The sequence below is a fragment of the Ursus arctos genome, unplaced genomic scaffold, assembly GCF_023065955.2.
Source record: "Ursus arctos isolate Adak ecotype North America unplaced genomic scaffold, UrsArc2.0 scaffold_8, whole genome shotgun sequence".
In the NCBI taxonomy this organism is placed as follows: Eukaryota; Metazoa; Chordata; class Mammalia; order Carnivora; family Ursidae; genus Ursus; species Ursus arctos.
Window position 1 is genome coordinate 79,812,750 of NW_026623100.1, and position 12,378 is coordinate 79,825,127.

Genomic DNA, 12,378 nt, shown 5'->3' on the forward strand with positions numbered 1-12,378 from the left:
GGTGAGAGCAGTCTCCGGCATTTAGAGTTGCTGTGTAGGGCGGGCAGTAATTAGATGGGAAAGGCGGAGTCAACGGCATCCCAAACAGAAGGAACGGTCCATGCAAAGGCACAGATATGGGAGCATATGGACCGTGTCTGAAGCAGCATGTGGTGGGCGTGGACATTGGGAGGAGGGGACAGCCAATAGCTTACTTTGGCCAAATAATAAGGGAAGAAGGGAATAAGGCAGGGGTAAGGTGGTTCATCATTTTCCTACCTCCACCCAACCCACTCCATGCCGGCCCACAATTCTAAATTGAAATGGATCCAAAGACTGTTTTATTGGTCTCGTACCAGGCACAAGGGAGATGCTCGGTAAATAGCTGATAATTTCACTCAATCGGGGGTCTTTTAATACCTTTCTCTAAATCGCACAAAAAGTGGATGGGACTTGAAATATCTGTTGTCTTCCTTCCTCACAGCCCCTGGAGGCTCTTCTTGACCCCACCTTTTTCCAGAGCCTGGTAAGGATGAAAGCACCCTCTGCTAAATCCCGTAGTTCTCTGTAAAGGGACGGAAGAAGTAAACAGCCTCAGTCTCTTCCAAGCTCTGCAAGGAGAGACTGCACATGAGCCTGAGACCTCCAGCCCCCAGCTGTGTGGCCCCAACCAGTCCTTCACCCTCAGGGTCTGGTTTCCGGCAACATTAAGGACAGTATTACCTCCTGCATAGCATTGTTGTGCAAATTAACTGAGAAAATGTGTGCTAATGTACCTAGAGAGACCTGCAGAGATTCAAGTTCAAATTTGGAGCACAAATGCCCGTAATGAAGATGCCTCCTGGAGGGTATCAGTCCCCGGGGAGCAATTCCTCCAGAAGACAAGGAGGGTGCCTGTGGGCCATCAAATAATAAGGTCAGCTAATGGCTAAATTCTGTTACAGCGGCTAGCTGACAAAATGATCAGATGTTGGTGATTTTCATTCGCTTTTGATAGTCTGTCTGGAGCCAGGCAGGGGCTGATGGGCAGGCCGGGCAGCAGCCAGCCAGCAGGGCATGCTAGAGTTGGTGAGACCCAGGTACTCAGAGCAGAGAATGATTTGCAGCCCCTGTAGAGAGGTCCGTCCCTGGGCTGTGCTGAGCTGCGACCCCATGTTCACCTCTGTTCTTTCTATCCCAAAGTCTCCACCCTGCACTCTGGGCTTCCAGGGAAAAGAGGTGCTAGGCCTTTGGTACTCAGACACAAAGCGGGAATCAGTATTGAGTACCATACACAACGTTCAAGACGGATATCAGTAAGGGGTCCCAACATGCTCCTCCATCACTGTGCCTGGCACAGGAGACCTCCATAAATATGTAGCCATTGAACTAGTGTGTTTAGAGTGGGGGAATGGTGTTTGGGGAGGAAGGATCCTTTTTGGAGAAGACGGAGCCTGCACAGTGCAGAGAGCTGGAGGGAACCTGGCAATGTTAGAGGGAAGTCACAGGGGCAGGGCTAGCTCTGCAGACTAGGGCACTCCGTGTGGGAGATGGATGAATGGAGGGGCACATCTTACACTCGGTGTAAGCCTTTGGAGGACTCCCAGGCAGCAGGCAGCAGGGCTCCACGAAGATGGGGAAGGAGTATTTGCTTGCAGAAGGCTGTTCTGTGAGTGGCATGCTTACTAGCTTAGAGTCAAGAGAGGCCAGGAGAATCTGCAGTAGAGTCCTCATCTGTGGTGTGTCCTGCCGGGGGTGGGGCGCCCGCGACATGGCGTCCTGCAGGTAGTCCCGAGTTGCCCCTCATTATGCTCCACTTTCTCTGGTGGACTCTCTGACCCATTGGGCTCAGAAGCACCAAGGGCTGCACCCTATCTTCATGTTGTAGCTCATTAAACAGATTTGATTTGATATTTTCACCTTTGGGGAGAAAGTGACTAGCCAACACATCCCAGGGTCTATTCTCCCCTTCTCTGGAGGGTTTGGTGCCAAGAGGACTGCCTGATTAGCTTTCTCCCAGTTTTCAAAAGGCCTTTGTTGAGTGCTGGCAGGTCATTTAGCGGCTGTGTCTTCAGTTTTACCATCCACAAAGCCAAGCTGATCATACCTTCGTCCTAGGATTGGTGCAGGGTCAATGTGATCATTGATGTGAAAGTTTGTTAGCCTGGAAGGAAGAACAGCTTCACAGACAACAAAAGGATTCTTTCCTTTGAAGATGCTTTCCTGTTTGATTCTTTCAAATGCTCTTTGAAATGAATCTGTGCCCTTTCAAGGGCAACTCAAGGTGGCTTGGTATCAACCTGAGAGTGGGATCCTTTCAGGTCATTGTGTGTCACTGAAGGTTTGAAGGTAGTCAAGGTAGGAAGGGACCTTTGACTGTATTGCAGAGATGAGCCTAGTACAGAGGTGGAGGAAGAGGAGAGGCATAGTGGGAGGGGAGCAGGAAGGGGGGTGGGGAGGGGAGGAGGGGGAGGGGAGCAGAAGAGGAGGGAAGTCTATTAGATTTCTTATCCTTTACCATGGGCAACTGGAGCTCCAGTAAGAGTATCCTATTTCAAAATAAGTTTCTCATTGATTCAGGAGAGCCCATAGAATTAGTGTCATGAATTCAAACAATTGGCAAATATGTTTACATGCCCAATAGTTACAGTAAAAGACACTTGAGAAGTGCTTTCGAATGTATGAAATTATTTTTATTGTTATCACACTTTGAACCTTTCAACAGCCCTTTGGGGCTGGTAGTATTGGGGTCCTTCTTTAACATCCTTTTTTTTTAAAAAAATTGAGGTGCAGAAAGGGTGCTGAAGAGGTGGGGCCCAGCCACCCTGTTATTTTGTCTTCACATCAGCATTGCCAGGTCCTGGTCCAGGTCCACCGAGAGCTTGTTTAGCAAGAGGGGGTGACCAGCACCCATGGAAACATAACTGTGGGGCCCCATAGATCTGAAAGAGGGATGTGGGAGATGCAGGAACATGCATCACCAGTGACAGTAGCAGTGACCACCTGGCGGCCTGTGGAGCCCTTGCAGGGAGCTTTACACGGCCAAAGAAGCCTGTAGGGCAGACCCTTGCACTAGCCCAACTTTCAGATGTGAAAGCAGAGGGTGAAGAAGGGAGAGCATCTAGCCGATTAGCAAATGTCGGGTGAACTGGATTTGTTGCACAGGAAGTTGGCCTGCTGGGCACCTGCATAGGCTTCTCTGTCTACAGCCCCCCGAGTGACAGAGTTACTGGTCTACAGGTCCAGTGGGCAGCGGCCCTGAGGTTAGAGAGGAGCCACGGGTTGGGATGGGGGATGGGGAGTCCCTTTCCCTCCTTCCTGTTCCTGGTGCATAAGCAGATTCTGGAGTAAGATGCTGTGGGGTACCGCAAAGACTAGACACTCCATTCCCCCCTCCTGTCCCCGCCAGCGCTGCCTGGCTGTCTCAGAGCAGGGTTCGGCCTTTGCCTTCCTTTTCCGCAGCATCATGGAGCCACGCTCAGCATTGGGGTCTTTCCTCCGCACACAGGCAGGCACGGTACCCAGACCTGGAATCCACGGCACCCCTGGACAGAACCAACGGTGTGAGCAGCCCAGAGCTGTCAGCCCAGAGAACGGACAACCTTCAAACACTCCCCGAATGGCATTCCTCTGCACCCAATGCCCTAGAATCCCTTTTGAGCGGAGAGCCCTGAACACAATACAACTGCTCTCCACAAAGTCCTGGAATTTCCTCCAATCCCATAGAGAATAATTACGCTGCTGGGCTGCAATTCAGCTAAGGCTGCCCCTTGTGCTGGTCAGGCAGTCTTTCCCCAGGAGTTACATACAATTCAAACAGTCCTAAGAGCAGTAGCTACACGGACTGCTTTAAGCCTGGCAAATGGAGTGCTAAACCCTTAGTATGCATAAAGTTCAGTTTTGTCCTTTACTGCCTTTCAACAATCAAATTAAACTTGAAAGCGGTTTTTTTTTTTCCCTCACTGTGGGGAGGAAAAAGTGCCATTGAAAAAAATCATCTCACTGGCAAATTAACAGATAAGGGTCTACCCTGCCGACACAATGCCAGGTAGAGGTAAAATTCAATCTTTCTATCACAGCAAAGCCATTTTCCCTAAATCGGGGAAATTAAAGTACATCGGAATAGAGGGACAGTTTCTCCCACTCGATATGTTTTTTGACTTTGAGGTCTAAAACTAAAATTGAAACTGGCACGTTTGTAACTGACAACCCTATTCTCCTTTAGATTATACCCCATTCATTAAATTTTTATGAGAATTTATAAAGATGCCCAAGGAATAAAAGTTCTGTTCATGACGGCAGAGCAGAACTCGGGGGCTATTTCTAAATAGCATACTCAGCATATTAATTGTTGCTTAGATAACAGTCCTATCTCTTCGGGGCCTCTGTTTGGGTTTAACACCAGAACCAGCAAATTAATATAGTCATTATCCAGCCAAAAGCTGTATCACTTACCAGTTCATTATTGTTCAAATCAAAATTCATACTTTCCCAGATCTCCCTAGGGTTACTAGATAGGGAAGGTTATCATTCTGCAAAATAATCTCTCCTGATTCTTACTCCACTGTGTGAAGAGAAACAGCCAATCACATTACATAAATTTTCATATTAATAGATCTGTGCAGAGGCTCCCAGTCACCCTCTTCTCTGACTGTGTGGGACCTGATTTCTCACTCTTCCCCAAATCTCCATTCGGGGTCAGGTAAATGACTCAGCTTCCTTTTTAGTGAACATACCAAGCTAGGTCCTAATTTTGAGATTACTGCTTCTCAAGAATGGATACGATCTTGCAAACTTGGGTGCTGCCAGAAGGCGGAATCTCTGGAGTGGGCAGAGGTCTCAGCAATGCCGCCGGGCCTCTACGCAGTGCACGTGAGTGATCTGCAGGCAGACAGGTCAGCAAGATCCACAAGACACTAACTTCCAGTTTTTTGTAGATCAGAGCATTTTCATCCGAGCCCAGCTTCCCGTGCCATGTAACCAATTTTATTCTTCTTCTAATATTTAGCTTTAATGATTTTGATTAACCAACATATTATCTGAACAAACGATGGTTGCAAGCTTGAGGTCAAAATCTGAATATTTTTTCTCTCTAGAATTATGAACAGGGACAGGAGAGGGACTTCTTGATTTCCAAGTGGATTATACTCTATCTGAATTGCTGAGCAACAGCCATTTTTTTTTTCTTCTTGCTAGCATTTGCCACCTCAGTTTGTACCTGATGCCCAGAGGAAGTTTGGAGAAATATGAATGTGGAAGGATACAGAGTCGAATCATAAACAACACATGCTACAGATGGAGCATTTTTCAGCAGCCTGAGAAACAATATGATCATTTCACTCCTACTACCCAGTAAGAGGCAGTCCTGGAAGGTTCCAGAGAAGGTGCTGCTGGCTCCATACGTAGAAACTGCAGCTGATTTGTGTTTTGGGGACAGAATCTTAACACCTTTCTGAAGCCGCCATGTGGTTTTCTTAGCTGTGAATACATGATGCTCAGACGCTTCATTTAATCAGGACTCCTTGTTCTAGGACACCACCTACATTTCCACATGTGACTTTACGGCATGCTTTATTTTCTTCTGATTGAATTGAACCATCAGTGTGCTCCCAGAGACCTCTCAACATTGCCTTGGTTTTAGAATCCATGCGAAGAACATTTGTTTCTTGTTCAGACCATCCATGATTTCCTTCATTGCTTTTATAGTGAAACTTTTATATCAAACACTGTGCATTGTATGAGTTCTTTTTCTAGAAAGACAATGGTATGAAGACCCTTTCCATAGAAGTTATTCCAGGGCATGATACGCTGTCATGGACCACGAGAATGCCTTCCCATGGGGACAAGTTATAATGACTTACATCAGTCTAATTTGAATCGTTTTCAAATTTACTCAAATGGCAAAACTTCTTTTTAAGATGAAATGAGATTCAAGTCAGCAGCGTGAGTTGGTGCCAATGTGCGAGGCTGCACTTGATAGTTCTCTGTAAGTGAAAATATTTATAACTTCCCATAGCTTGCTGCCCCAAGTCACAAGACGTGAAACCTTCCTTGGGTTTCTCATTGCTGTGGTCTCTGATGTTCAGTCAGAGAGGCTGCTGGACTGTGTGGGGGTAAGAGCTTCCTGAGGAGTTTATACTGAGGCCTGCCTCTGGTTCCCACAGCAACTCTGGGGCGTTGGAGCACAGCCAAACACATTTTTCTGCTATATGTCTTGCTATAAAGGAGTATCCTGTTCAGAGATCTGCTCTGATGGGCACTGTTAGTTTTATTTACATGTGGGATGAGAATCTACTAAAATGAAGGTCCAGCAAGATGCATATGGTATTGGTAAAAACGTAGATCTGGACTAAATTCATTTTAAAATTGAATTGGATGTTTTCTTTATGGACTGGCCTGGAATGTGCTGTATTGAATCACTTATTTCTCAAAGTGTTTGTTCTCATTTTAGCGGGGATGGAAGCAGGGGCCCCCTGCAGGGTCAGCAAACAGTATGTGTCACGGTGTTTCATGCACCTGGAAGGGACAGACAAGAGTTGCAAGAGTGGACGCGGGCCTTTTTTCCTTTGTGCTGCCACTGTTCCAGAATCAGATCAGACCAATGATTTTTTTTTCTTTCCCTCTCTTGTTGAGAAAAAGGGCAAGGGCATAGCAAATAGTTTTATGCAAACAGATTCATTACAGAAACCACTCGCTAGCTACGTTAGCCTGGGACTTAGTTTCTTCAACCATTCAATGCAGGATAATATAACTATTAGGCCTGACAGGGTTGCTGTAAAGCTACCCTTAGATATAAAGAGTTTAGAACAGTGCCTGGCACACAGCACATGCTAACACATGCTGGCTGCCATACTACAACGACTACTAACCATCATTATGAACAACCATACCTAAACTACTTTCTGGAGGCCGTAGGTATTTTCAACAGAAAGCTGCAGGAATTCATGACTCCAAGTGCATCCTGAGTCACACTGCTTCCGTTCCTTCCTTACTGGCTCTGTAATTTGGGGCAATATACTTAAACTCTGTCAACCTCAGCTTCTTCCCCCATAAGTGAGGATAATAAGAGCTTCTGTCTCATAGGGTTGTTGGAGCATTCAATGAGGAGTATCATGTGCTATGTCAACATTATTTCATCCACATTGGAGCCACTTGTCTTTCCCACGCGTTCTGTAGTTTTACTGCAATTCACTCCAGGGGTAATGTAGGCGGTCTTTGTGGCAAGCACGTGGCCTCCCTCATTTCACGCCAATTCTGCCTATGATCTGTACCTTTACATTTACCTGAGATTTTGTAAACTGGACTGAAGCTAAGTAGGATGAAAACTTGCCCATATTTCTTAAGCATTCATTAACTATATAGATGATTACTCTTCCTATAATAGCCATGTTCATCCTTCTGAATTTGAGAGTGACCACTGGCTTCTTTTGGCTAATCATCATGGCTACCTATCCCCCCAAATTCAACACAGTGATATGCTTCTTCTACTATAAAGATGCCTCGGAGTTAAGAGTTGCAACTCACAGGAGAAAAACAGAACAGGGTAGGGTTTTGGGTAAAATCGATCCACATTGGCCATTTAATCAACAGTGTTGCATATGAGCAATGCTCCTTGGTGCCCTGATTAGACAGACTGCAAATGACAGTTCTTGGAGTCATTCATATGCCTCCTGACCTCTCTGTAAAGGCAAGAGACTCAGGAGAGACCTGACATGGGGCACAACGTAGGCTCTCGTTAATATTTGTTGCATAGACACCTCATAACCTAGAGTTTTGTTTCTGAGGATTCATTTCATAAGACGTAGCACAACTTTCAAGATATATCTGAATCCCTGCTACAATAAGCTTGGTCCTTCTCGCTTCTCTCTCCCCATTTCCTTTATTTAAAAATAAGTGCATGGAAACATTGGAATCTCTGACCAAGAGAGCAAAGGAACTGGATTCTATTCCTGGCTCTGCCGCCCTTCTCTTGCTGCCTGGCGGTTCACTTGACCTTTCTTCCCTTCCCATCCCCTAAGGAAGATGCCTGCTGTGTACAGACCCCACGGGGGTGTTGGGAGGATTTCAGGAGTGAATACAACTATCTTGGGTTATAATATGATGCTGCCAACTACTTTGAGGCCCTGGGATGAAAGATGCTGTGTGAAAGAGCATTGTTACTGCATTTTGTTAAAAATATGGATCAAAGGCTGGCTGTACAGTAAGTGCTAAATGTTAATTATTGTTATAATATCATAACAAAGCAGATGCCAGAATGCTAGATCCCACGAGAAAACCTATTATAATAAGCCAGTGTGAAATGTACATATTACAAAGATATTTGGCAAGGAGGCAGATTTGGTTTTGAAATCTCAATGAACAATTAAGCAGAATAAAAAATAACTTTTAATGCTATGAAAAATATAAGTGTCTTGACAAGTCTTTAACATAAAAATAAGAAGCTGCCTTTTTCCCATAGAAAAGAGGCAGCATTATTGCTTTTTTTCCTCCTCTCTGAGCAGAAGATATATTTGTGGCATCCTTGAATGTAGGGAAAAAAGCAATATTCTTCCTTACAATGACCCTTAAAATATCTCTTTACAACAGAGATGAATTGGGGAAAATTCCTCTAAGTTTATAATAGAGTAAATCTAATTTTTTTAAACTTCAAATGAGTTCATGTTCTACTGCCTGTTTGTCTTTCCTCCTCCAAATGCATTTTCTATTTGATGGCATTAGCGAATGGACTTTTGCAAGCATTCATAAATGCCAGCAGCTTCTCTTAGCTCAAGCGTCTCACAGATTTTCAGATCTAGGAAGCAGAGTACATCATGTAATATCAGCTGAGAAAAGGAGGAGGAAAGGGAGGGAAGGCATAGAAAGATGAATTTAGAGAGGGAGAGCCCTGCCCTAAAAAAACCAAGGTCAAGAGAAAATAATTTCCATGTTCTTGTGTTTTTAAGAATGGAGTTTGTGTGAGCTCACCTAGCATACTTACCATACTCAATCTTTTTTTTGGCGGGGGGGGGGGGGAACATTGTGAGACATGAATAACCAACTCTCAGGGGGAAAGTAAAAGCATATAGTTGCAAGGGGATATGTTCTATCTTTGGGGAAGAAAGAGAGTGAGCAGGAGAACTGCACATCCCAGAACAAACTTACAAGAGAGTATGTACCCCCCAGCTGATAATATTATGGCCAGACTATAATTACCCTGGCTCCATGTTTACCTGACCTGACGACCAGCAACCTACCTGATATTAATTCATTCTACACTGACTTCATTTTTTTCCTTTTAACATTTCCCCTGTTACTCTAACTTAGAAAAAATGCATCTGTTATTAGAAATAAATAAGCACCATATTTGTTGGTTAAATGTGCCATGTGTTCTTCTGTGTGAAAGGGAGGTGGGAAACCAAACGTAAAAAGGACTTACTGGGATTTGAGTTGAAATGATCTAGACTTTTGTTATTGAAAAAAACATTCAGGATGACTTGCAATAGAGCCCAAAGAAAGCCACTGTCCTTGTGTTCACGTACTTCAAAGGGAAAAAGCCCTCTAACACATGCCTGATTTTGGAAGGAGGTAGCCACGGCCTGGGAAATGTGCACTCCAGCTGGGACTGCGTGGCACTTAGGAAGCATGGATATCTTGTCTTTCTCAGGACACAGTTGTTGTTTCCCCAGTCCCTGTGAGATCAAGATTTCAGGAGCGTGCTTTGGCAGCCACTTGTTAAAAAATAAATGGGGACTGGAGTGGCAACGTCAGCATGGTTGTCCGGATTTTGGGAAGTGAAGCAGGTAGGCAGGCAGAGCAGGGTGAGGCATGTGAGTGTCATGAGAACTGGAGGGAAGGCTGGGAAGAGCTTCGTCCTCCAATCAGGCATTTTCCTCCAACCCCACTGAATCTTAGCCTCTTCTGCACAGGTGATTCCCCAAAGTGGCCTAGAATTACTGAAGAGCAGAGAGTGGAAGCCATTGAATTACCTTTTTTTTTTTTTTTTTTTTTATCTCCACCATTGATAGTTCTCTTGGCCTGCTCATCAGCAACTGGTCTAAAAGTTGGGGACTTTTAATATGATGATTTGGGGCTTTGGTTGATTCTTAAGGTATTTCATTCATTTGACAACCAATATTGTCTGTGAATGAGCATTTACTGTGAGCCAGGCAGAAAGGATGAAGAGTTAGATAGGACCCAGCCCTGCCTTTGACCTGCTGATGGCCTAGTCTGAAATAGAGCCAAGCAAAATCAGTAAGTGTGGAAAGATTACAGAGGCCATGAGACAAGAGCACATGGGATGGGATAATTCTACTAGAGGTCAGGATAGCTGTCAGACAGGAATCAGACAGCAGTGACCTTTGATCTAGAGTAGGTGAGTTCATCAGGCGGACAGACCAGGGAAGAGCACCCCGGCAGAAGAAAGGGTGCGGGCAAAGAGCTTGCAGTGAGAAAACAGAAGGGTCCAGGGAGAGAAGGGGAGCAGGTGGAAATGGGCAGGACAAAGGTCAGGCTCTAATTGCACCTTATGATGGATGTCGTAGGCTGAATTGTGTATCCCCAAACTTCACCTATTTAAGTCCTAACCCCAATACCTCAAAATATACCTGTATTCTGAGACAGGGTCCTTATAGAGGTAATCAACTTAAATGAGGTTATTAGGGTGAGCCGTGACCCAGTAAGACTGGTGTCCTCATACCAAAGGGAAATTGGGACACAGGGATACACGGAGGAAAGACTGTGCGGGGACACAGGGAGAGGGGCCTGGCACACAGACCCCTCCCTGCCCTCAAAAGCAGCCACCTTGGTCTCGGGCTTCTGGCCTCCAGACTGTGGGCCAATGTGCTCCTGTTGTGCAAGCCACTCAGCTTGTGGTGCTTTGTTGCACAGCCTCAGGAAACGAAAGCGGGGCCCAGCCGTTTGGATTTCGCACACATGAGTGCGTCTCTACCACCCCGCATCCAATTAAAATGTACTCTGGATTCTCTAAGTCCTGGCTGGAGCTGAGGCTGTATTATTACCAAACTCCTCGGCGATGACCGTGCTACCACAGATACACGGTTCAAAACCAAATCTCACGTTGGCCCCCCCGGCAAGCTCTTAAAGTGCTAGTGCAGGTCTCCACCAACACCAACGAGATGCTGTAGGAGTCCTTCAAGACCAACAAGACAGACCACAGCCAAGACCCACAAGATGCCGTTGGGCGCCTCCAAGACCAACGAGACAGGCCACAGCCAAGACCATCGAGATGCCGCAGGAGGCCTCCAAGACCAACGAGATGCCGCCGGAGGCCTCGAAGACTAACGAGACAGGCCTTTTCCGAGACCAAAGAGATGCTGTAGGAGTCCTCCAAGACCATCGAGATGCCGTAGGAGGCCTCCAAGACCAACGAGACAGGCCACAGCCAAGACCATAGAGATGCCGTAGGAGTCCTCCAAGACCAACGAGACAGGCCTCCGCCGAAACCAAGGAAGTGCAGGACTGGGCCCAAGGCTGAGGCCATTAAAAGTCGGCACGGAAGAGGGGCCCGCCCTCCTTTCAAGCCCTGCGGGGAGTTTAGTGCTCTAGTTGATAATTACGTGACTTGGGGACTCACGGAAGGGGGACTTTGCAGAAGGGACGGTGCAGAGCTGCGGGGTAGGCGTACCGCCTGGGCCCGGGCTGTGGAGGTGCCGGCCGTGGGCATGTGGTCGCCCCAGCCGTCCTTTGTCATCCCGGAGACAGCCTCCCCGAAGACGGCTCCACGGGGGCCCGGCTTTAAGAAGACGGACCAGGGAAGAGAGTAGGGACGGGAACACAGAAACGCTGTGCCTCAGGGGAGGTCGAGAAACGCCAGCGCCCAGGGACCCAGGCCCGCGGAGAGGCCGACGCCTCAGGCGGGAACAGGCGGGGGCAGCCGTGCACTGCCGGCGGGAAAACTGTGCGGAGGTTCCTCCGCGCAGTACAAGAGGCCGCCCCTCTAGCCCCGCAGCCCCACCTCTGAGTCCGGGCTGAGGAAGGGGAAGCGGGATGCGGAGACGCTGCCCGGGCGCCCGCTTCCACGGTCTTCACAGCGGCCGCGCTCCCGAAGCAGCCGTCGCGGGAAAGGAGGGCATCCTGGCGTTTGTGACCACGCGCGTGGACCCGCAGGACATGCTGCAGAGCGAAGTAAGTCGGGCCGCGACAGGTCGGTGCTGTCCGGTGTCATTTCTCGGTGAAACCGAAGAGAAATGGACGTGAAGCACGCAGAAACGGTGCAGAGTGGTTGTCGGGGAGCCGGGGCGAGGCGGGCGGAAGGGTGCAGACTTCCCACTGTGTCCCACTGGGGGACCGTAGGCTCTGAGGCTCTGCTTGTACTTGGTGACACGGTGTGACGTCACTGACGATTGCGGAGAGAGTAGCCCTTGAACACTCGCCCGCAGGATAAAGGTGTGAGGTCGTGGAAGGGTCGGCTAGATTGTGGGA

General features: G+C 47.4%; 1 long non-coding RNA gene across 4 annotated transcripts in view; it reads left to right on the forward strand.

Moving 5' to 3' along the window:
- LOC130543096 (uncharacterized) overlaps positions 1 to 12,378 on the forward strand; it is an 82,335-nt gene that overhangs the window by 33,611 nt on the left and 36,346 nt on the right. For 2 of the 4 annotated variants that reach the window (XR_008958140.1, XR_008958135.1), the window contains one exon: positions 5,155 to 8,359. The exons of 1 other annotated variant lie outside the window; for it this stretch is intronic. This is a non-coding gene — a long non-coding RNA (uncharacterized LOC130543096). Of the gene's footprint in view, positions 1 to 463; positions 2,384 to 5,154; positions 8,360 to 12,378 lie in introns of those variants that run through there. One more of the 4 variants, XR_008958139.1, reaches the window with a different exon arrangement.